General features: G+C 37.5%; 1 long non-coding RNA gene across 5 annotated transcripts in view; it reads left to right on the forward strand.

Moving 5' to 3' along the window:
* LOC148225412 (uncharacterized) overlaps positions 1 to 26,194 on the forward strand; it is a 91,367-nt gene that overhangs the window by 41,692 nt on the left and 23,481 nt on the right. For 2 of the 5 annotated variants that reach the window (XR_015807201.1, XR_015807203.1), the window contains exons 3-4: positions 3,252 to 3,306; positions 20,559 to 20,632. This is a non-coding gene — a long non-coding RNA (uncharacterized LOC148225412). Of the gene's footprint in view, positions 1 to 3,251; positions 3,307 to 12,643; positions 13,078 to 20,558; positions 20,633 to 26,194 lie in introns of those variants that run through there. The other 3 variants (XR_015807202.1, XR_015807200.1, XR_015807206.1) reach the window with 2 other exon arrangements.

The following is a 26,194-nucleotide window of genomic DNA, read 5'->3' on the forward strand; positions in this document are numbered from 1 at the left end:
TATGGCAGATAAGTGTCGTATATGGGATGTCCTTTATAGCAATGTGAACAATACATTTACAGACATAAGAATCTTTTCTTTATGCAAACTGAATGTTTAAGCATTGATGGTAAAAAACTTGCAATTGTAGTTTGCCTTTGGTAACTTATAATCATCCTGGAAAGTCACAAAGAACAATAACAAAAACTAAGATGGTAATTCAAGTGCAGATCTCTTATACATGGGAAGTTAAGCAAAAAGAAATGTAACAAACTGGGAAGAGAGGGAGAATAAAAATTTCATAATGATTTAAGTTTACATCTGCAAAATTTTCAGCAGATTATTTGTTCTTTCTCCAAAATAGATTGCAATCTCTAAGGCCTCATCTTTATTTACTTGTTATCTGTGTAAACACGTGGCCTGAATCTGGTCTTCAGTATCTTCAGTATCTTAAATGTGATGTATTGGGCAGGAAGCCATGATGACTCTATCCCTAGTTCCAAAATGTGTTTTCTGCAGAAGAACTAATTTGTTGTTGAGTCTCTGAGAAAAAACAAGTGATTTTAATGAGTGATTGTTTTCTCAAGCCATCTTCCTGGAACTAATTTGTATGATTGTCCTCTTCACCTTGTTATCAACACTTCAAATTTTGACTTATCGGGAGGGTATTTTTAAAGTTTTCTGTAAACCTCCTGCTTCCTTATAGAACAAACCAGCCATCTGTGAAGTCAATTTTCATGGCTTTGCTGGGTTTGAGTGCTCTTCTTTGCACTAAGAATGCTCTGAAATTATTTTAATTGAATCAAAGTCATAAATTATAATGTCTGGGAAACACTGCAATGTAATTGTTTCTCTTTGTAATATTTACGTTCTAACTCAGTCATCCTCTCCAGCATCCTGCTTTGGAACTCCATTTTGGCCATGTAATTCCTTCACTTCACAATCAGTCAAGGTTCTGCTATATAATTCTAATTTTGTTAAGTGATATGAATATTGAACAGCTGAGGTTTATTATCTTTGAATGAAGGCACTCTTTATTCTTCCTGTCTTAAGACTCAGTTAATATTCTGAATAAATACACAGCTTCCAAATAGGTACACAATTGGCCTTTAGTTAATCTTCAACCAAAGAGATTAGGGAAACTCAAGCCTGTTTGATCCTGCAGATCATTTGAATCTACAAAAACTTTGGTCCTTTCCAGTTTCTCCTCACAAGAAGCAGCTTTTCATTTGTCACTGTCCAAAAAGGGAAGTTCTCTAATTCTTGAATGAGCTGATACACACAGAGAATAGGAATGATTTTACAACATTTACATACTTAACCAACACAGTTTATAAACCTGCACTCTTTCAGTTTCTAGGCTATGTAGACAATGCTTATATGTCATGATTACCATTAATTCTCAGTTTGATTTCAGTGTTCAGGTACACTTTATATTACTTGGACAGTGAATGACTAATGGATCCCTACAGCCTTGATAAATAGACTAAATCCTCAAAAGAGTGGAAAGCCATGGACATAGGGCCAATATTGGCTCCTAATCTTCAGTCCAGGAGTAAGACTTACATAATGTTGAAGGCATTTTGAAAAGGGTTGTACCAGAGGGCTAAATGTGCTGTTCCCAGACAGAATACTAAAAGAGAGTGGAGGCTTACATTGTTTGGATGGCCTGTCTTTAAAGCAGACATATGCATTCATCATTATTTGAATCACCAGTAAGCTGAGATAGGAGTGAGGTATAGGCAGGACTGCTGAGCAATAAATGAGATGTCACACTATGCAAATACACTGTTGAAAATCTGAAGAATTGTTAGCACATGTGTAAGAGATTTAATTGCCTCAAATGCTGTCAAGATCAAAGAGGGACTGTAGCAAACAATGCAAAGAAGCAACTGTAGATCTGCTCCCTCTACCCCCTGCCTGAATATGCCTCCTGGATTCCGAGAATTTGGATGTGAGTTAAGCCACCTGACTTGAGATAAGATAAAGGTGGTTCTGTTGTCCAATTATCTCAGGTTTAAGTACAGTTAAACAAAACTGGAGGAGAAGTATGTACTGGCAGGGAAAGGCAACTCAGCAGCTGTGCTGAAAATTAGCCCTGTCTGGGTCTGGCAGGAGGAAGCTGTAGCCCACAGATGTGAGGCCCAACTCAAAAGAGGAAGAAGACTGAGCATGGGACTGATTAGCATTGGAAGTGAGGGAATCATTTAAACAGTAGGATAAGAGAAGTGATAACCAATGAGCATTGATTCATTTGTTTGCTAAAATGTATAAATGTGAGGTTTTGAGCAACACTGGTATCCTTGCCATTGAGAAGGCCAGAAGAAGAGGATCAGCAGGATGCCATTAGGATCCAAGGGTGGTGGAATATTTTCTCTCAATCTCACTCTCTGACACTCTATTTCTGTCCCTGCTCTCTGTTTTCTATTTGTTTCTATCTCTCTCTACCTCACATTATTTGTAAAATAAAATCCATACTATTGACTTCAGCATATAGCCTTGTTTGCACCTTAATTCAGGCAAAGGCATTTCTCTAAGAATTGTAAAATCAGATTTTTACAGCATGCTATAAAGACCGCTTCCCTAGAGAAATTAGAATTTATAAACACTGTCTCACTAAAATACTTGGAAACATAGACCATGATGTCTCTTAACAGTCTTGTGTTTCATAAATTCTTGAGTTTTATCAGGAGCAGGACATAGCTCTAGAAGAGATCTTGGATTGATCCAGGAAAATAATCCCAGTCCTCCTACAACAATGTATTTTGGGGCCCTGATATCATCCTATAGTCTATCTTATGAGTTTTGGTGATAGCAAAAGTAAACATGACCTCACTTTCTAGAGTTGTGGAAAATGTAGTAATGAAAGCACGTGTCTATTAACTTGTCAATTCACAATCTCTCATTTTAGAAACAATCCTGTTAGGAAGTTGACATACTGACATATTTGACATTAAGTTGAATGTTTGGAGTTATTTCATTTTCCCTTTGATAAGTACTTCTTAAAAGCTGTGTTTGCTCATGTTGAAGTCTGTGACTAAAAATGTGTGTCATTAATAGTATTAACATGTAATCAGTGGCATTGTCATGGTTTGGATTATGGTTGGTAAAGTTCCAGGGAGAGTTTTGCAAATACTATCATTGTACTGTACAATTTCAATCATCAATAGAACATTGTTTATGCACTTATTAAATATAAACATAATATGACTGCAAAGTTTCATGAATTTTTGCCCAATGTTTTTTAATTTCCATTGTTTTCTTTTTTCTAGAGTATTCTCCCAGCTGCTTCTGCTGTCCTCCGAGTATGAAAACAGTTTCAGGCAGGTCAGTAAAATGCAGTGAAGATTTGGGGTTGGGTTTATTGGTTGGAAGTCTTTAACTGAAAGACTAGTCTGTTTAATTTTTCAAATTCTTCATTGCAAAAACCTGTTTGTTACACAGTAAATCTCCAGTTAACCTGGTTTTGGAGGCCATTTAACCCACAGCAATTACACTGACAGGCCAATGCTATCTCTGGGATAACTCTATTAAGAGCAGTTGGATTACACTGTTTTTGGATTACATTGTGGTGGTTTAATCTATAGCAGGGGAAACAACTCCTCAGTATATTTCTGAAAAGATGCAACTTTCCCAACACACTGGATTCGGGAAGTCCAAAATGGCAACAGTTTCAAAAATATATAGTGGGAGAGGGAAAGAGCTCCTCTTTTCAGCCTCCTACATCCCTGCTGGTCCCTCCCTCTCCTAGTGACTTCTCAGTGCCCTCCTTCCTCCTTCTCCCCTGCTGCTGTCAGCACTGAGAAGTAAATGGGTCAAGCCAGTGTGTCACTGACAGTGCAGAATGCACCTCACCATGTGTTGCCATGAGCCATAGAGGATTACATGCTTAAGTTTCTCAAAGCCTGTTTTATAGCCCCTAATAAAAATCTGCTCTTGATGAGACAGTGGAAAGAGGGAGCCAGAAACAATGTGCATATTTTAAAGATGAAGATGGTTTTCAGCTAATAGATGTAAAGAAAATATTAGCAAAATTAGCAAAATTTCTAATGGCAGCTCTTTTGAAAGGACTTTCAAACGGAGTATTCCTTTGTTCCCTCTCATTAAAGAGAAAAAAAGACCCTCCAAAGTCCAGCCACTCACAGCTCAGGATACTCGTACTAAAAGGGAAAGAGATCAAATCTTTCACATGCTATTTGGTATCAGTCCCATCATGTTATGTAACATGACTGTCTTGTCACAACACAATGCACTGGGGAGGAATGACAAAAGGCGTTTTTCACAGCTACATTTGAAGAAGCCACAGCACTTCAAACAGGCAACTTTATATATTTTCTTGTTAAAGGACTTGCTCTAAGGACAGATTGAAAACGTGCTCTTTTCCCAAGTGCTTCTGTAGAAATACACTCATTCTTCAAACATAGCTGCGTCGAATATACGAGCATCTTAATACATAACTTCTTTACACAGGAGGGAATGGTTTAGGTACACACGTCTTTTAGTTTCTATGAGTGTATGTAACAATCAGGATGGTATGTGCGACATATGGAGTTGCACATGCTTAATATCTATGGATTAACTTTTGGGATTACTTTGAGTGTGGTGATCCATAGTGCAATAACTGGTTTAATAGCTTTAGCACAAATACTGAAGTTTCTGTAAATTATATTTCAGTTCCAGTCATCACAAAGTGAGAGCATTTGTGCCAGTGGCCATTTTATCTGTCCCACAGTCCTTGCTACAATGATGACAACTTAATTTCCTGATCCGTCAGAAGTCCCCTTCTGACTGTTCTTTTCTGAGCCACTTTGCCCTCCCCTTTTTGTCACCTGTTTTACCTATCTGTTCTCTATGCTCTTCTCAGCAGTCACTCTGGAGACCTTTCATCAGGTGTAAAGGCTTCAGTACTGGCCTTTGTGTTAATTCCATGCAGTCCGTATTGCAGAAACCAGATGAGAGCATTAGCAATGGAGGTTGGCTTGACTGTCCATCAACACTACAACGCTTGAACTTGGTTACACCCAGTGCTGGTGTACGGAAGAGCGCCTGTTCCTTGGCAGCTGCATGGTCTTGTCACCTTTCACTTCTCTTCCCAGCAGTGTTCTGTCCTTTGTCACGCTGAACTGCCATTTCTGGAAATGTCACCTCCTCAAGCAGAACAATTATGGATATAATGTATCTGTGCCAAGAATGAGTGATTCAGTAATTCACTGGTGCTTGAAAATGTCAGTTCTAGAAATACTCATGCTTTCCTTAAGTTTAGCTGTGGCTCAGGGTTAGTCGAAAAAGGGACTTGAAAAGTGAGAGGAACTAGAGAAATACAGAAAATTCTCTATCCTTGACTTCTATTGGTATCTAAGCCTTAAAAATACAAAATCTAGAACATTTTGCTTTTGCTTTTGAGCTTGAAGAGTGAAAATGAGCTAAGTTTGAATTTTTAGTTTTTTTCATCACAAAGGTCATTTGATTGCAGACAGGTTGTTTATGAGACTGAAGCTCATTGCTATTGAAGTAAGTGATTCTTCACGTTAGATCAAATAACATTAGATCAAATCTGCTAGTTTATTTTATATTTCACCTAGTTTAGATTCAAGGCTAATTTTCTTTCCTTGAAAAATATTAAAATCTTTTTTGCATTAAGAAATTAAATTTTAGAGGGAGGATATAGTAGGTGGTCCATATTCTAGCTTTCAATGAGTGGTAAAAATAAAAATGTAGCAATAAAAAATGCCTCTGTATTTTCTTTCTAACTAGAGGGGAGGGAAGGGAAAGGAAAGTCAATACTTGGCTGGAATCATGAGCAGCTTGTTGGCTGAGTAAATCAGTCAGGAGCCCTGCAGCTGGTCAGCTTCACCTCACCGATAAATGTCACAACTCACTGCTGTCAATATGAATTACCAGAAAAGGTTTCCTAGGAACTAAGGATGAGGGATCTGTTTTCCTTTGAATTAATTATATCGGCCAAAATAATACTGATACAAGATTTGAATAGGTTACTCTGACTAGTCAATTATTTAAATGCACTTCAAAAGCAAGAAAAATCATGGAAAATATTGCGGGCCAGGTCAGAAAACGTAGAAAATGTGTGACTTTAGCAGCAGCTTGAGAGGTTAGAATGTGTTACGTTGCAAAGCAAGTTTGCTTTAGTTTTCAGTGCTAGGAAAGGTATCCGAGGAAGCGTGAGCTTTCTATATAAAATGAAGGAAGGCAAACACTGCTCAAGTTATTCCAGAAAAATTTCTTCCCAAGTCACTCACAAAGTGCTTTGTGCAGCTCCAGCAGAATTCCTCGTGGGAGAGTGCCTGGGCAGCCTGGTCTCACCACCTGCACTCCAGAGAAGGAGGCACCCACTGAATGCAGGCATTTTGTGTTGTCCCTCTGAAATGAAAGGAGGACTGTGAAAACAGACAATGATCCCAAATTGGTTTCAGTCACAGAGAATAAGAAGCACCCACCAATCTCTGAGCTGGCTGGGCTGTAAGCACTTCTGACATTTGTTACCAGAAATAACAGTGTGTGGGTAGCTGCCTCAAAACAGAATAGTGCAGATTTTAATCGCTCCTTCTACACCTTGTCCTCATGTATTGTGTGTTATGCTGCACCCAGTTGTTGCCATTGGACCTGACAGGATGTTGACATGGCAACATGTTATTTGGGACAAAACAATAAAATGGTAACAAATGAAAAATGCTATTTTTATGTATCTGCAAAGCATATGTCCACATACTACCAGCAGTTACAAGGCTGGTCAAAAAATTGAATTCCTTTTTCACAGAAAATCTGCACATAGAAACTAAAGAAGATGTCATGATCACAGATAAAAAAATAAACCCATAAAAGTCCAAAACAAAAACCTTCCTTCAAAGAGAAAGACTTTCACTGAAATGGGACATTCTTTTAATTAAAATCCTTAATTTAGCAATGATACATTATTTTAAATTCAATAATAACAGTTATTTTTATTCAGTGAAACAGAAAATAGAACAGACCAGGGTAAAAATATATTTGAAAAGGTGTTAACATGAGTGGTTTTTTATTTTGAACAGAACCTGAAAAAACCCACAACTAAACAAATTTTCACTCTCTATGGATGTTTTAGTTTTAACACAGTTTAAGAAATATTACTGTATTATTAAGGATACAAAAATAATAAGAATCAGATCCAAAATTTCTAAATGAAGACTGTCAAATACCTCAATGCAGATATGTAAAAATTAAACATTACAATATCATTGTAAATTTTCTAAAAAGAATTCTTGGTGGCATCAACATGACTTTGTGAAGCATTTTAATTTTGAGTGCCTTAAACAATAGAATATTGTCCCATCAAGTCTTTCAAGCAACTCTCTATATCCTTATGTAAAATATGGTAATGCACTTAACATTTAATCCAGCATACCTACTTAAGCCACACATTTCCCTACAATATTCAAATCAAACCCCAAGTCAGAAAGCATATTTCCACTTCATTAAAATAAAGCTTTTTGACTTTATTCAAATGAATCAAGGAAATAATAAAGTTTTAAGCTTTCTTCCCAATTGCTTTGAGCACCAAAGTGGACAAGTATATTACTTTGATTATAGTAAAATTACATTTCTCAGTGGAAATAAATGTTCCAGCACTGCATAGAAGAAGATAACAAAGGATGCAAAAATAATGAGTAGTAAGGCAATTTGTTTGACAATATATCAAGTTCTGGTAGACTTAGGCCATTTCCTTAATTATCTATTAAAACTATCTGGATACCACCTTTGATATCTCATGGAAATAAGCAAGATAAATTTTAAACTAGATATGAACACAGCTTTTGCTTAGTGTCCTGGGGCTTTGCTCTGCCCACAATATTGCTACCAATTCACTGCTTTCCTCTATGATTTCTAGGAATGTAACAGTGCAGTCAGAGGCATAGAAGCAATTGGTCCAGGCTTTGGCACCAATTGGTCCAGCAATTGGCACCCCTGAGCACCTGGCATATGGCACTTGGGTGTTTCTGTGGAGAAACATGGACACTGGCATTCCCCAGCAGGTGTCAAGTTCTTTGTAGTCCTGCAATAGGGCATGCTGATATATCAGAGATGATGAAGAACAACAGACAGAGCTCATTCCTGCTCAACAGAATCAATGTGCACACTCTGTAGGATGCCAAAACCTTTATCTCCACCTAGATTTGCAGTCAGAAATGCAAGAACTCTCTCTGCACACTTCACTGGCCCATTAGCCAGTAGTAGCAGCTACTCAGCTCCTCCTTTTCAATTAAATTTGCATCTACCCTGATCTGATAATGCAAGGTATTTAGAAAAGGATTGGCAAAACTACTGAGTAGGCAAGTACTGTGCTTCCTTTGTACTGCAAAGTAACCAGAGTATACCTTAAACTTGCTCAGTATTTGGCATGTGTATAAATCACACTACAGAACTTTTAGGCTGAGAAAGTTGTATAGCTGAAGAGATAACATCAGATACACATTATTTGAAATGTAATGCTTTATTCAGTTTCATTTAGCTTTTTTTTGAAATTAAGAATATTTAATCTTAGTAGGAGACCAGGAATATGTAGTGTTTTTGCAGCATTGGTTAACACCTGATGTGATACTACAATCCATAGCTGAAAGAATTTATTTTTTTTTAATTATGTGCTTCAGCTTCCTTTTAGTCTTTATTCTGCTCTTTCTTCAGCAAAACTCTTATTCCTACATGTGCATTGATACAATAACTGTCTTGAAAAATTCTTACTCCAGTAATTGGCTTGTTGGGAAATTAGTTTTATGGGACCAAGGACACTTCTCAGCATTCTAGATCTCAAGGATACTTTTTCTGGACAGATATGTCTACAGGGCATGTGCAGGACAGGCATGCATGTCCTGACATTGCCAACCATCTCTGTGGAATCACACCAAAAAACACCTATGGGAAAAGTGTTTGTGAAATCAGAATGTACACGGACATGCTTTAGTGGTCAGGAGAGGAATTTGTGAGGACAAGCATGATTGAGGTTCCATTCTATATTTCCATTTGTTTTAAGGTATGATAAATTCACTTAGTTGTATAATAAGGGAAGTCAGTTCAGCATCCTTCCCTTGTCTATGCTTTTTATGTTCTACTCTTGGGAAACGCATTCTCCAAAAATCTTTTCCTTATGTTGCTCTTAAAGGCACAGAAATGCTTTTAGCTCCTTCCAATAATCTCATTACTAAAGACAACTGTATTGAAGAAAAAGTTAAATGTAGAAGAATCCACTTCCAAAACATGAACACACTTGAAAACATCTTCTCATATTATCATGAATGTCACTAAGAGTGTATGAGTAGTAAAAATTGATTCGATGGATGTCATCCATATTTCTGCTTATAAACTTCTTGTGGCATAAAATTCCTTTGTGTATGTTCTGGTTTCCTGTGCTATAGAGCTAATTTTCTTCTTCATAGGTAGTACAGTGCTGCACTTTGGATTCAGTATGAGAATAATATTGATAACAGACTGATTTTTTTTTCAGTTGCTCACCCTAAGTCCAGGACATTTCAGTTTCCCAGGCTCTGCTAGGGAGGGGCTAGACAAGAAGCTGTGAGGGACCATGGCCAGGACAGCTGACCTGAACTGGTCAAAAAGATATTCCATTCCACAGAATGTTGTGGCCAGTGTACAAACTGGGGCAGCTTGTTTGGGAGATGCCAGTTTCTACTGGGGGACAGGCTGGGCATTGATCAGCAGGCGGTGACCACTTATATTGTGTATATTTTTTTTCTTGTGTTTAATTACCATCTCTTTTCCCTTTTCCTTACAATTATTATTACTATTATTGTTATTTTAATTACATTTATTAGTATATTGTTGTATTTTAATTTGTTTTAATTATTAAACCTTTTTTATCTCTGACCATGAGCTGGTGCTCCTCCCCCCAGAAGGATGGTGAGCAAGTGGCTCCACGGTGCTTATTTGCTAGAGGGAGTTAAAAGACAACAATGTATTAATTTTCCAAAATATTGTAAATGTCTTAAGGATTTAAGTCAATGTTTTCAAATCAATCCCAATGAATATCTTGCAAACACTAACTAGAGCTGTGTAAACAACGTGTGGATTATGATGTTGATTGTAAGCAGTCCAGTATCAGAAACCCTTGCAATATATTTTGATTATCTTTCATACTTTAAAACTAAATCCCATTTATTGGGGAGAAATATTTGTATTAGTTAGATGAGATTCAAATTGCCTACAAACACTATTTTTTAAAAAAAGTACCCCTTTACCTCTCTCCATGCACCAATTTAGAATAAAAAGTAAGGAGAAAGAGAAGTGTAAAAACATAAAACTTTCTTAATGAGACATAACCACTAAGGTAAATGATGGCAATATCATTTTCTGGCTCAATTGAAATAATGGTGGGCTTATTGTGGGTTTTTTCTCATTTTTTTTATTAGAGGATTATAAAATGCCTATCACCAAGACAGAATTCAGATCTAATGGGCTAACATTGAATTAGATATGCAATTTCAGACAAGAGAGAGACACTCTTCTCTCTCTCTGAGCCTGGCTAGTGTAATTAGGAGCTGTGGAGAATGAAGAAACATAGCAGAGACAGACAGGAGCCAAGCAGTAAATTGACCCACTCATCTCCCTACTGGAACTCTCCCAAAGAGCTTTTATTTTATGCGACAAACACCTCCATTGCTCACTTGAAGGTCAAGTGACTGATGATGTCTCACCAGTTTCCAGCTCCTCAGTACTTAAGAATTTGCAAGTTACATTATCTGTTCCTTTTCCCTCCACATCATCAGCTATTCTGTTTTAGAAGTGGCCAGCAGGAAGCTATGGCTACAAATAACAGTCTATAAAAGTCCATAGATACTCCATTCTTACAAATTTCAATCTCACACTGCAGACAATAAATCAATGATTCACCCTTATGTAGAATCATTCATCAGCAATGTCAAAGTTCCTTGGCAACATTATCCACCTTTAAAGAGGAGTCCAAACCTTTAGGGACACTCTTGGGAGATTGCAAGGACAACATTCATGGAATTGACTTTACATGAAATAAAAAGCAAATAGGTTCTCACCCCTCATTCCTCTTTCAGAGTGACATGCACCACTCTCAGAACAGAAAGGGAACAACCTTCACATATTTTCAGTGGGAAAAAATGTTTCCTTATATATGTCTCTACAGGACAGTCAAGTAGCAGCCAGAACCATCAAAGCTTTTGAGAGTCCTTGAGAAGTGCAAACAGATATCTATGTGTAAATTACCAAGAGAATGCCTGGATCCGAAGTAAAACTAGAAGTCACAAACTCTAATCTTTAGACAGTAGCTATATCCTATTTGCTAATTATCCTCTCCTATCACATGTTGTGTCTAATATAGAAGAGTGACAGGGTCTGATAGAAGTGTAGTTTTCAACCAGCTGCTGTAAAGACGTGGGTAAGACCTGTGAGGATATTCTCAGAACAATGAGAAATACAAAGATAATGCGTGGCACCGCTCTTCCAGGGACCACTGTAAAAACAGACTACAGAGGAAGAGGAATGGTTTGCTGAAGGCCACACAAGAATCACAGCACTCATTCAGGGATAAAGCAATGGGACTGTACTGCCTTCCACATTACATTACCACTGTGTTCACCAAAACATACAAATGTTCTAAGTAATAAAGATACAAATTTATGAGAACTACAACTACATTAACACAGTAAGAGATCCCTAGACTCATAAATACTAAATACCAATCATTGCTCTGCACATGTGCGAAATGAGAAGATGCTTAAATAAGCATGCTCCTTTTAGTTATTTCTGACACTTCCAAATGAATAGCCATTTATTTAGTGTAGGATGGAAAATATGAATGTTGCAAAAAACAATCCCGTATCACGCTTCATAAATTTTACTTACTCCTTATAACTTATTAAACTTTCAAAGAATATTATCACTATGGCACTATGAAAGCTAGGTTAGATTTGAATCATGAGTCAAAATATATACTCCTTACAGCTACCTGTGATGCTCACAGTAGTCCATTAACATCAAGTTAAGTTGACAGTGCTTCTGATTTTGCCATATGAAAATACAGAAGTTGGTGATGACTCCCAAGTAACACAACAGAAGAAATCAGAAAGGAGAAATATGAGGAGTACTGATTTGCATATTTGTTTGTGCTCCTTTTCTTCCGCAGCTGCTCCTTCACAAATCATGTACCTCTAAAAGAGGACCCTGATAAAGAACACCTCCCTCCAGCTTGTAATCTAAAATATCTGCATACTTAGCAGACAACTCTGGAGTAGTGTTTGGCTGCTGAAAAAAAAGGAGCATATACAAACAAATAGGTTAGCTGATGCTGCCATCTCTTAATCTTATTTAGTCTCTCACCTGTCTCCTTGCTATTCTGAGTTACAGGGTTAAGCATATAACCTGGATGTGTTTGCTGTATGCAGTTTTTGAAAGCTGGCCTGAATTTCTCAAAATTCTTCCTTCAGCAATGCTACCAGTGACAGGAAACACGCTTGGCCTTCCAGATAAGTCAGAGGAAATCAGTGAAGGATCAATCTAGGCAAAGGTATTTTGAGATGCTGCTAACATGAAAGAACTTACTAGCATTCTAACAATTCTTTTATTAATTCCAGAAAATAAAATGTGGCTGTCTCAGTAAGAAGTGATTTTTTAATTTTTTTTTTTTAAGGATACAGTTGCCGAATAACCTGTGACATATGCAAGGAGAGATTTCTGCTAAGAGAAATATGATTCAGATTCTACCTGCAGAGAAAGATTCCATTTCAGCTGACACAGTGTAGTTTCTGCCAATGAATCATAAGGGTTCTGGGCTTGGAAACAATTGCAGAAAAATGCAATATATACATACTGCCCAGTGAATGAAGATGGAGGAATCTATACCTGCCCTCGTATCAATCCTGCCTTTGATTGATCTGCATCTCAAAGTTGCCAGTTCAGGAATTTCACAATTAGGGTTTTAACTTGTTCTTTGAATGTACATTCAAGTTTCTTGCTGATGTTGCTGTAGAGGTTGTTCCTCCAGTTTTCACTTGTGAAAAAAGTCTTTTGTCCTTGATTCAAGTAAGGTGTCATAGGGGTACAGCAGATATTTCTGGGAGTAGGGATCAGCCTCATGGAAAATAAAAGTGAATATACTTACTGAAAGAATTGAGTTTGTATTTAAACTATTGTGACAAGAAGAGTTTTCATGGTCCTTTTCCTCCTTTTTTCAAAATTTCTTTTTCCAGATGGTACATCAAAACTATTACTCTTAAGTGATAGTCATTCTCCCCTCGACCAATATTTTTCAGGGAATTTGTGCAAAGGTCTCACCGTGGACTTCCTGCATGAGAGTATAAAATTGTCATGCTGATTATTTCTTTGTGTTTGTTTTCCTGGAAAAATTAGCTGCTTTGGGAAAGAGGCACATACTTTGAATATGATTGTGATTGAAATTTTCTAGACATTTAGATAAACAAGATGTTAGACTCCATTCCTTCATGCACCTTGTCACATTTCCTTTCCCACTACATTTTTTTTTCCAGAAAAAAAGGAGAATTTCAGATTTCTGTCCTGCTTCTCCTCCCATTCATCAGAGTCTCAAATCCTAGATTGTATATTAACTACTCAGACTATTGTTTCTTAAGACCTGATTCTTGAGACTGACTTTTTGGATTTTTTGTTTGTTTGTTTAACATGAAGAGACAGAATTTGTCCTATCCTGCAGAAACATCAGTCTGGAAACTTCCAGTTTATATTACTAGAGCTAGGAACTAGAATTATACTTTGAGCTCAAAGTAATCCATCTGAATTTGATTTTTCAAAGTGATGGTATTGTCATACTTCAGTTAACATGCTGACAAAGGACAAGGGAAGAAATAAGAAAACACTTTTGTTTGTTTAAATATGCACCCACACACACACACAAACATATCACAGTAACAGAGGAGGAAGCAGGAAAATCATAGTAACAGAGGAGGAAGAAGGAAACAAGGTATTTTGGTGACACTTTGACTCCCCCTTCTAATTTACACAATTTTCAGTATGATATCACTTCCTTGTAATACAGAAAATAAACCCCATTACAATCTCTTGGAACAATGAAGACCTAAACCAAGTTACAGCCTGAAACAAACATTTCTTCAGGAAATATGTGTAAATAATTGGGTTTTTTCAGTTCACTAGCAAATTAAAAAGACTTTAAATTTTCATAAAGCTGGTAAATTTTCATAAAGCTGCTTTGAGACACGTAAAGGTTTTATCCTAATTTTGGACAAAATATTTATACTTGAATGGCTGAAACCAATCCACTTTTTTATCCGAAGATAAAAAAACTTTTATTTTTTTTTACATGAAGCATTTGAATTCTGAGCGATCAAGATTCAGAGAGATCACTAGATTCAAATTATCTTTGATATATTCAGTCTTTAGTTTTGCCACATTTTCTCCAGGCAAACTAGCATTGCCATTGAACTTGGAAATTGTGTTTAATGTTGGTTAGAAAATAAATTTAATAGCAGCCATAAAATCATTACGGTTGGAAGGAACCTTAGAGTCAGACACTCGAGTCTTCCACTCAAAGCAGGATGAGCTGGAAAGTCACACCCGGTTGCTTAGCATTTTCTCCTGTCCAGTCCCCATAAACCTCTAAAGGTGAAGATTTCACAGCCTCACCAGACAACCTGTTTTGTTACTTCACTTTATCAATAACTTTCTTGTGCTCAAACCTGGATACAGCATTCTGTGTGGTCTAACAAGTGTCAAGTGAATAATCACTTTCAGTGATACCCTTGACATCCTCTGATGAATATGCACAGCCCAGGATGCTGAGAGCTTGCCTCCCTGTCAGGGCACACTTCTGGCCTCTCTTTATGTGAACCAGCACCTTTAGACCCTGTTGAGCAGACCCACTCCCCAGCTGGCCAGTCCCCAGCCCATATTGCTAGAGGAGGTTAACCTGTCCAAGGTGCAGCACCTTGCATTTACCCTTCACCAGTTCCTTATTGGCATATTCCTGCAGCCTGTCTAGGTCCCCAGGGAAGACAACTCTGCCTTTGAGCACATTGACTGCACCCCTCAGTTTGGTGTAAGCTGCAAACTTGGTAAGGGAGCACTTGATCTCCTCCTCCAGGTGTTGATAAAGATATTGAACAGGAGCAGTCCCAATTCAGAGCCCTCTGTGCTCCACCTGAAATCAGCCTGCAGGTAGAGTACCAACCACACACTGCTCGCTGTAGAGGCTGGCAATCCAACTGTGGGGTAGTTCACTCATCTAGACCATAATGTCCTGACTTAGATACTGTGTCTAATGCTGTGCTGAAACCAAAGTAGCCACTATCTGCTGCCTTACAGTAATTCATGGATGTAGTAATTTAATCATACAAGACAGTCATCTGGTTGGTTAGGAGTGGTTCATCTGCTTCAATCACTGCTTGAGATTCCCAGTCACCTCCCTCTACTTCATGAATCCAGAAGTGGCTTCCAAGAGGACTTCCTAGATGTCTTGTCCAGGGCCTGAGGTGATGTTGACTGGACAGGATTTCCTTTGATTACATTTTGTGCCTTTTTATGAATATGGGGAGAACATCTGCTTTCCTTTGGCCATTGGGACATTCCTTGATCTCAACAATCTTTCAAAAATAGTTGAGAGCATCCTCATGTTGTCAGTAACCCGACCTCTCAGCATCCTCAGAGTGTCCCATAGGGATTACCCTAGGAGCATCTAAATCAGTTCTGTTCTGTATTGCTGGAAGCTTTTTCACTCCTTTTCCTTGATCAAATTTTGTTAACAAAATCCAGGGCATGGAGTACCTTAGTCTTAGCTGTGTCTGCTGGAACTAATGAGTTTCCCCATTCAACAACAAGTCTATAATGAATGAAAACTCTTAACAAAGTCCATTTTATAGAGGAATATAGTACTGTTCACAGGTAAAGAGTAAATACCAGCAAAAATAGAAAACCCAGATGTTCCCTCTGCAATTTCATGTTCTTTTTTTTTTTTTAATAATCAGGATAAAAGATAGAAACATTTCTTTAATTATTAATGATGAGGACACATTTATGCAAATATATTCTCCTCAAATATATCTCATTCCAGACCTTTAGAAATCTTTTTACTAGCTAGCAGAGGTGACTTTTTGGGCTTTTATGTCTTGGATCATCTGGCTAGTTATTGCAGTCAAATTTTCTGTGGTGTCTAGGCTGAATTAAATTTACTAACTCTTCTTGAATATGCTTATGAAAATGTGGATAAGAGAAAATTAAAGAGATGGAGGAATGCTCACAAAATCCACCATAATCCACTATTTCTACATCAAAACTGAAAAATGAATGAGAGTAACTACAGATGTTCTAAGGGAAGCATATTCCTCTGTGACTTCAGGACTTTCTAAAACTTGCGTACTATCCTGACACTATTTTTTTAAAGGGGAAAAGGAGTGTTGGTCCAAAAGCCCTTTATTAATGATACCAAACTGAACATTCAGAACCATAAGATTTTCAGACTCTTCTCATGTCAAAATTGAGATAGAACCTGTTTTAATCACAAAGGCTACAGTGTATATTGTTTTTCCCTGATTCCTGTGCCTGAAGCTTATTGGGGTGCCAAGAGACTTCCTAGTTTTCATTTGAAATATGCACAACTTTCTGGTCTCCAGAGTTAAGAAAAGAGTTCCTGAAAACAAATGAGCCAGGCAGTTTACAGAGGGAGAGATGGAAAAGAATGGATGAGCCACTCACCTTTATTTAACCTAATGATTTTTAGGCAAGTGATACAACTTCTTTTGGGCTGACTCATGAATTTTGAAAGCTTGAAGTTGCACTACTGACACTGACATAAGTGTATATAGCTGACTTTCCTGAGACAAATGGAAAGAAAAATGGAAAGGCACCATTTTAAGCCTCCTGCAATTTCAATTAGGCATCCCTGGTAGAGTTATTTCTCCATACTTTAATAACTAAACCTTTTTTAAAGTGTATTTTCAAGTAATCTAATCATAGAGTTGATATTTGCACACAGTAGCTCTTGAAATCTTTGCATCTAGTTAATAAGGTCTCCTGTAAACGGGCTGTTTTTACACCCACTCTGTGTTGAGTGGTGTTGAAGCTACATACCTCAGGGTGGAACTTGTGAGAGTTTTGTGTTCTGCCTAGCTCGTGTACATTTTGCACCTTTCACATGTTCTGAGGCAATAATACTCTAAAGGTCGTGAAGACACTGCAATAGATTTCAAATTCAGCCCTTACATTCTTTATTTTAAACTGTAGAGAAGTTTTAAAGTAAAACATTTGCATATATAAGCAAGATATAACAACAAAACGTGATGAGATTTATTGTAACCAATGCTTAACCCTTTCCATCATCCAGGATAACCTGCCACCATTCCTGTGAAATTGGTTTTCTTCCCACTACGAGGAAAAGTAATCAGTTTTTCTGCTGGAAGAACCATTCTATGTTGAAAATTTAATGGATGTGAAATTTACAAAAGGATTCACTAAAAAATATAAATATAATGAGTAAAGTCTATTAATACAGAGAAGTGGACATAAAAAAAGGAATAATCTCACCTTCATACATTACTCATTTTTTCAAATTAGTCTGGGGCAAATCATTTACCAAGGGCCTAGAGAGACACTAAATATAGAATAAACCTCCTTTGGAGGTTCTAGTATTGAGCAGCTTAAGGAGTTTTCAGTATTAAAAAACTATGAATCATTCTCATAAAAAATATTTTTTCTTCATTATTTCATATTCATTATGGGCCTTTTTATAAACACAGGAAGCACTAAAAAATCCCAGAGGTAAGCCAAACAACCCTGCTGACTGTCCTAATTAGGTCTTCATAAAACTGGATTCCATTGCCTTGATTTTCTTCTTTTACTGGTTATGAAGTGGTGATTGTGTTAAGCATATGGTTGATCGAGGGCAACACTTTAAATAAGATTATAAGGCTAAACACTTCTTAGTCATGAGAGAAATAGAAAAACTACCTTTGCTTGTTCTCACAGGCTAGAACTTTGTATTAGTTAATCCCTAACAGAAGTTGGGCAAGTTCAGAAGTTTAACTTGGAAGTTAGCTCTTAAATCTGCTGTCCATAGATTTTAAAACCTCAGGTTAAGTTGTAATGATGTCTTTCAGAAGACCAGGAGAACACCCTTTTCCCTAGTTCCTAGGGAGTATCTGCATCAGCATACACTACATCAGCTATTCTATAGCTTTAGAACAGGAAAGATTTATTTTTCTTTTTATTTTTTGTATCCATATCTGGCACTTCTCCTTTACTCCTGGAAGACTGGCAGACTGATATCTGGCTAAATGACAGCCCTCTCTTCTCCCACAGCATGCTCACGTCTCAAGAAAAGAAAAAAGTCACATACCTACCTTTCATCCACCACTATAAACCAAATGGTTGACTGAGCAAGTGCAGACTTGAATTTTCCAATGAAACTCTACACAAACCTCATCTCTGATGCCCTAAGTCACCAGAAGGATACAGGCATGACTTGATTATAGAATTATTGGTCTACTTTCAGCACCTGCTCTGGTGCAGGTCCCCAGGGCTGGGGAAATGGAGCCTGAAGCCAAGGATAAGACATTATTATGGCCATTGGACTTATGATTTTCTCTACTTCCTGGCCTCACAATGAGTGTGGCAATGATGCTCCATGCCATAAAAAGGAACTGCAGATGAAACTGCTCTGAGACACCTTTAGTGATACTCTGGCTAACCTGGAAAGTAGGAATTACAAAGGTTGCGGTTGGTTACATTTGTGCCCCTACTTCTGTATTGTCCATGTGCTTAAAAATATCTCTTACTATAAACATGATATTCAAGAGAAAGCAGGACTCCAGAATGATATTTTTATTAGATTGTCATATTTTCAAAAGAAAAAGTAATATTTTTTGCAGTGTAGTGTGCAAAATATTTATTGGGGGGGGGGCTATTGATGTTGTTAGGGTTATGTTTTGTGGTTTTTTCAGCATACATAATTTTGAACACGACTCAAACTTCATTTTTCATTTTCTCATTTTATTGTAATGATGAATTTTATGGGAAAGCCACAAAGCAAAGCAAAAGGCAACAAAAACTAGATGACATTCTATTATACATGGAATTTCATCTCTGGCCAGATGAGATTGATGGACCTGCCTGTGGCTCATGTATTACTCTCCCTTGCTAACCAGAAATGAAACATCATGTGTCTCAACTTACACTATTGTTTTTAATTTGGCAGCTATCTTTGGATAGGACAGAGAATCAATGCTATTCTATCAGACTCTACCTTTTATCTTATAAATGTGAACCCTGACTAGTCTTTGACAAAACATTTCACATTAAATACTTAGTCAACAGATAAGAATGAGTCTTCTGGGCCTGAAGAACAAATGATGCACAGAGAGCAATTAAAGACTATAGGTAGATCTTAAATCATCACCAATAAGAAATACTGCTATGCTAGAGTTTTGAATAGTAAAGAAAACTATAAATACTAATATAAAAAATTGTCTTTCTTGAAAATCCACAAATAACACAAATTACACTTGGTTAGTCAACTTCAGCAAACTTATATTCTTAAATTCCATGGCTTTCTGCTAGTTTTGCCTGCAGGTCCTATAGTGAAGTCTTGAAATGCACAATCATAAGGAAACTTAAATATGCAAATTTGCATAGAGCAAACATTTACACAGAGTGAAAATTGTCATCCTTGCAAGTTTGAGAATAAGAATCATTAAGGTTGGAAAAGATTCAACAGAACTTCCAAGATGATAAGTCAACAACTGCTACCATATCTCTGTTTTGTGTCTGGGGCTTGGCTGAAAAAGAAAGGTGTCTTCTATGAATATAGTATGGTGAGAACAGTTGAAGAGAAGAACTAGGACAGCAGAAATGAAGTGAGAAAGAATATGAATAGGGCCTTAAAGGAACTTGCAAAAGTGGATTATTTTTTCCATGTGAGAAGCATCAATGCCAACGGGAAGAACAATTAAATGGAGGCTAGTGCTGAGTGCCAAAGAAGTAATTTCTAAGGGCTTTTCTTTTTTTCACTGAACATAGGAGAAAGATTTAAATGATACAACCCTTGGGCTCATGAGCTTGGCAAACCCTGTTAATTTTTCTGTAAAGAAAGTCTTGCTTTGCCAAACAGATTTCACCAAGATTTCATAGCTCTTTCTAAAGCACTCTAGCCAACAGGAAAACATAATTAAGCCAAAATAATATAGATATAAATAATAAATTTAACCAGAGCAGGAGTAGTAGGAATCACAAATAGACTGAAGTCTTGTTGACGGAGGAATTCTTATCCAAATAAGTAATGGAGTTTCTGTTTTCCTGTTTGCCTCATTAATTTGTAATAAAACATGAATTAGGAACAGTTTTCTAATAATGCCTTCCCCTCTGTTTTGTAATATGAGACTTATTAGAGAATGTAATCTGTCAAATGTTTTCCTTTCAAAGATCTTCTGTTTCTGGCTTGCATTTGAAGTGAGAGTTATTTGTGAAGAACTGCTGTGCAGTCTAGATTCAAACTGTTATTTTTGTGTACAATGATTCTTCCCCCTGCTGTCCTATTCCATTTAACAAGGCAGTGCCTTGTCTTTTAGATTTGCAGAATAAAGGTGTGATGAGAACAGACAAGTTGAACATACCAGAAGAGTCCACAGATAAAGGAACAGAGGTCGGTAGTATCAGAAATGAGACTTTATTACTCTGACAGCACAAAGAAAGTTTGCAGTTGTTTTGCTGTTGATGTGTAGGCAGTAGACTGGAGAAGGAAACTTCATTTGCATTATCCAAAGGAAGGACATAAACCCAATGGCTGAAGCTTTCCGTCCTCATGCAGTGACTGAACTCCTAAACTAAGGAGGTCAGCAGGAGCCTCTTGGCCTTTTTTTTTCCCATTCCCCAGTCAAACCACACTATGAGTGCTCTGATAAATTCAGTAAAAGTGGCATTCACATTGTTCAAGGTGGAATTACCAACGTCTTCATCATTTCCTCTTTTCTGCCTTCCTTGTTATGTTACTACATCATTAATCCTCTTCCTGAAGCTTTCAAAAGCAGACTGGAGCACATTGCATCAGGCATTCTGTGGTGCACGGTGTGTCTGAGCAGAATTCACCATTCTCTGCTTCATTGTGACTAGCATTTTATCTCAAGATTCCTATTGTAAGCATCCTTTCTGGCCCTCCAAAAGTAATCAGAAAGATTTGTCCACTCCCATTAGACCTGCATGGAGGGAAATAATGGCAATAAGGTCAATTATGGGGGGAAAGAGTAATGGAATCAAAAGCTGCTGGCTTCATTAGTGTCTTTTTGTAAAAAGAAAAAGGCTATATCTAAAATTGTTAATACAGAAATAGACAAGGAATGATGCCATACATCAAATGGTATTGTTTACAACTACACAGGAACAATGCTACTAATAATATAAACCTGAATAAAACCGTTTTATGGGTTATTCAGATAAAAAGGCCAGATTCACTGAAGCTTAAAAAAAGAAGACAGAGTAAAATGCTCTTTTCTAAGAAAAGGAGATTGAGAATGATGCTTTACTTGTCTTCTCAAGACAGCAGAGCAATAACTTGATATGGAAGGTGTTTCAGCTGGAACAGAACTTTTTCAGAAAAGCAAAGGCTTTTAATTGTACTGTAGAGTCTATCTAGTGAAGAGCAGGCAAGTTTAAGAAACTGTGTCCACATTAAAAAATAACTTGCAGAAAGGAAAATTATGAATGGGATTTGAAGATATGTAAAAAAAATAAATTGTTCTCTATTCAGGCTACTCCTCTCAAAACTGAAGGCTCATAATTCTTTTTTCCTTCATATTAATTACCATGCAGACTAATTTAAATTGTGCTGCTTAGCTATTAGCACCAATGTGATGGACCCCTATGTGCCACAAAGGCACCAGTGGTGCTCTATTTGGTCCTGCCTCTAGCTTTTCCCTGTGCAAAGCTATCAGTTATTGAGAGCTATAATTACTTGCACCCATCTGCACTGAAGTTCATCTTGGTCTCTGCTCTGGGTAGCTTACAAGGAGTTAAATTTTATGAAGAAAAACATTGAGATTATTAAAACACTTTATTATAGAAATTATTTTAAAAAATGAGACCTATTGTAAAATATAAGGATTAATTTATTAATCAGAGCTTTCTGAACTCTCACATTAAGCAGCTTTGTTATGCTAATTCTCTTATAAATGAATAATGGACTTATTCTCCCATTATTGCCTATCATTTCAAAAGACCCATTTAGAAAATGAAGATGTCCTTTTCACTTGAAAATTATTATGTATTTTACAGCACAAGTTTTTTAAATTGAATATTTGCTCCCTATACCCTTCTGTTCCCCACTGCCCTGCTTGTACTCCTCAGTCAATGTTCAAATCAAACACAGCCATAACCATTTGTCACAGAGATACATAGTGTGTGGAAAGAAAGCACAATGGAGACAATGGGCTTTGAGAACAGAGGCCCAAATCTGCAAAGCTATTTACTTCTGACAAATTTAGATGTAGCCTTAGTTCCTAGACATTTTAAAGAAAATTATGTTGTGAATAATGACATAAAAGAAGAAAGCCAAGATGGTGCAGCTGTAGAAAGCCAGAAAGTTAAGTCATAACATAGGATTTATATTGAAAAGAAAAAATATTTTTACTAGAAGAGCTTCGTTTTGCTGCACATTTTCCACATGTCTTGGAGAGTTCATCTGCTCTTGATTGCATATATATGCACTGCCAGTCAAGTTCAAACCCATGCAGCAATTAAATTTACACTGTCAGGTCTCTTACAATGGAGCTCTAGTGCTTTCTGGAGAAAAGCCCTGGCTAGATTGCTGCCTTGATACATGTTTTCACTTGTGCACTATGCAGGAATCAGAGGGAGAAGAGGGAGGGAACAGGGTGAAAGGGGTTTGAACATACTGCAAAGATCTGGCAAGTAGACACCCTGACATTATTGTGTCCTAAGCACACAAGACATATTCTTTTTGAGACAATTGGCATCTTTGGCCAAGGAAGACAAAGTTCTTTTGTCCCAGGTCAATATGACTTCTGGAGGAAAAAGCCTTGGCATGTGCCATTTGCTGCATCCCAGAACAGCCTAGTGCATTCATCTTTTCCTTCCACTCTTATGGACAATTCACAGCTTTAGGCCAAAATAGCCTGAGCTCCTAAAGATTCTATGGCACCACCTATGGCAAGGGCAGAACAGATTTGTGTGCAGGCTAAAATGAGGCTGAGTTCATGCTGCCTGTAATGCAAGTGCCAGTCATGGCATTTCCTCTGGAATTTACAACTCAGGAAATTATAACAACTGGCAAAAAAACCCATGCAGTCACAAAGCTCCATGGATGAAATCAGGAGATGTGGCTTCCTTAGGCTGATTTTGGAAGACAAAGAAGTCTGTCAGAATGGACACTTTCTTGTATATTCTTTATCTCCAAAACATAAATAACAGGTTTTTTTTCCCCGTGTTCACAGTCAGGGCTATAAACTCTTATGAAGCAGGGGTACTTCTTATGATCATGAAATCAGAGAATTGCTTGTGCTGTAAAGGTCATCTTGTTCCAATCCCCTTGCCATGGGCAGAGGCACCTTCCACTAGACCAGGTTGCTCAGCCCCATCCAACCTGGTCTTGAACAATTCTTCTGGAGAGCCTGTTCCAGTCCTTTACCACCCTCACAATTAAGAATTTCTTCCTAATATCCACTCTAAACCTAATTTCTTTCAGTTTGTAGCCATTCTGCCTTGTCTTGTCACTAAATGCTCTTTTAAATAGCTTTTTTCCATCTTCCTTGTATGCTTTTTTCAGGTACTGGGAGGATGCAATTAGGTCACCCCAAAGCATTCTCTTCTCTAGGGTGAACCATCCAAATTCATCCAAGCTTTCCTTTTGAGAGAGGTTCTCCATCCCTCTAGTAATCTTGTTGGTCTTCCTCTGTACTCACTCCAACAGGTCGATGTCATTCTTGTGCTGGGGATCCCAGAGCTGGAAGCAGCACTACAGTGAGGCCTCTCACCAGAGAGGAATAAAGGGGTAGAATCTCCTCCCTCACCCTGCCTACCTTGGTTCTGATGCAGCTCAAGACACATTTGGCTTTCTGGACTGCTGAGCACATGGCTGGGTCATGTACAGCCTCTCATCCACCAGCACCCCCAAGTTCTTCTCAGCTGGGCTGCTCTTGATCTGTTCATCTCCCAGGCTGTTTTGATACTGGAGGTTGCCCCAGCCCAGGTGCAGGACCTTACACTGTCTTATTGTCTTATCTCATGAGATTCCCATGTGCCTACTTCTGGAGCTTTGGATGGCATCCCATCTATCAGGTGTGTCAACAGGACCACTCAACTTTGTGTCATCAGCAAAATCGCTGAGGGTGACCCTTTCATCTATGTCATTAATGAAGATATTAAATAATACTGGTCACTCTACAGACCCCTGAGGGACACCACTTGTGGCTTATGTCCTTCAGGGCTCTGAGCCATTGACCGCTGCCATTGGCCACCATTGACACTCTGAATGTGACTGTTCAACAAATTCTTTATCAGTCTAATAGCCCACCCATCAAATCCATCCATTTATCTCTCTTCAGTTTAGAGAGAAGGATGTTGTGGGAGACCATGTCAGAGATTGTGCAGAAGTCCAGAAAAATGCTATTTGCAGCTTTTTCCTTATCCTCTGATGTAGTCACTCTATTATAGAAGGCCACAGGTTTGGTTAGGCAGGACATGGCCTTAATGATGTGGAGGCTTAGGAAAAAAAACTATTACAAGGTCTCTTCAAACCAACACAGGTGTTCTGATTTTTTTTGTGCCTGTGAACTCTTAGAATTGCAAAGTCAGCCAACTTTGGCTTGATTGTGGAAGAAATATGAACAGTTCATTCTCTGTTGGATGTTGCTAAAGTAAGTGAAAACACAAAGAAAGTAGGGATAGCTCAGATGAGAGTACTCACTGGACCTTGTTTTGTCTCATGGGCTATGTTCTGTAATGTCGCTCAGTTCAGTGGTTAAATCTTGGAGAGAATTAGAATTAAAATTAAAAGAACACAGCTCTCTTCCAGAGTCTGGTGTTGCTGAGGCACATCTTTCTGTGCTTCACTCACCAGCTGGATAATGACTGAGTTCATAAGCATTTGAGAAGGGTTGTAATTTTTAGCTTAGTCTTCTGAGTGAACACACACACACACACACACACACACACACACACACACAAATAATATCTTTTAAACTCAAATGGAAGCTCTCTTACAAACTCATGAATCAATGGAAGCATCTCCCTTATCTTTTAGAGTCTCCAGTCTCTCTGCAAATATTTTTAAATAAATTCTAATTTGATTTTTCTTTGCATGTTTCATCCATGTAGCAAGTAATAGAGTCAACCTTGCCATCAAACTTTGTTACAGTACATTTCTTTATATTAAATGGTATTAATTCTAGAAATCCAATGATATTAAAACCTTTTTTTTGCTAATAGTTTTGATGGTAGTTATTTAAGCAACCTTAAATTGTTCATTTGTGACGTAAAGGAAACAACAGCGAAGCCAACATGCATGAAATGAAACAGAGCTCAAGAGAAGCTGAAAGAGCTTCTAGTCTTGAATAGATAGTGTAGCCAGTAAGGCTCACATTCTCCTGAATGCTATGACAAAAATATTATACTGTCAAGCTAAGGTTTCTTTTTCTTTTCTTGTTAAACTTTAGTTTGCACCTACAATTTTCAGGCAAGATTTATCCCAAAGTTTTTTGGCTGTGATTTAGAATTTTTTTTTACTTTTTATTGTTTTTATTCTTTTCCCAGCTTTCAGAGTAGATTTCTAATTAAGTTAGGTTTTTTGGCTTTATTTATCCAATTCTTTTTAGTATTTAGTCATTATTTTCTTTTCCTGCTTCTCTACACATTTAAGATGAATATATTTAAGTACCCTTTAGTCATACAGAAAGACAGTCCACTGTGACAAGTTGTGTTTCATTTCAGACTATTATATTTTTCAGCTAAGAATATGAACCTTTCACATCTCTGTTTTCCATTTCACTATGTGGTATTTCCACCTGCTGAACACAGGGCACTGCCAGCATCTCAGAGTCTGACCTCTTTCCGGATCAAACACATAGAAGGTTGTTTAAATTGGCGAAGTAAGAAGAAAAATGAAAACCAAACTTTATTTCTGGATCTACTTAGGAGGCCATAAATTTAATACATATTTAGTAAACAGATTTTAAAAAAAAGGCTTATAAAAAAT

The sequence above is a fragment of the Sturnus vulgaris genome, chromosome 1 (assembly GCF_052056855.1).
Source record: "Sturnus vulgaris isolate bStuVul1 chromosome 1, bStuVul1.hap1, whole genome shotgun sequence".
NCBI lineage: Eukaryota > Metazoa > Chordata > Aves > Passeriformes > Sturnidae > Sturnus > Sturnus vulgaris.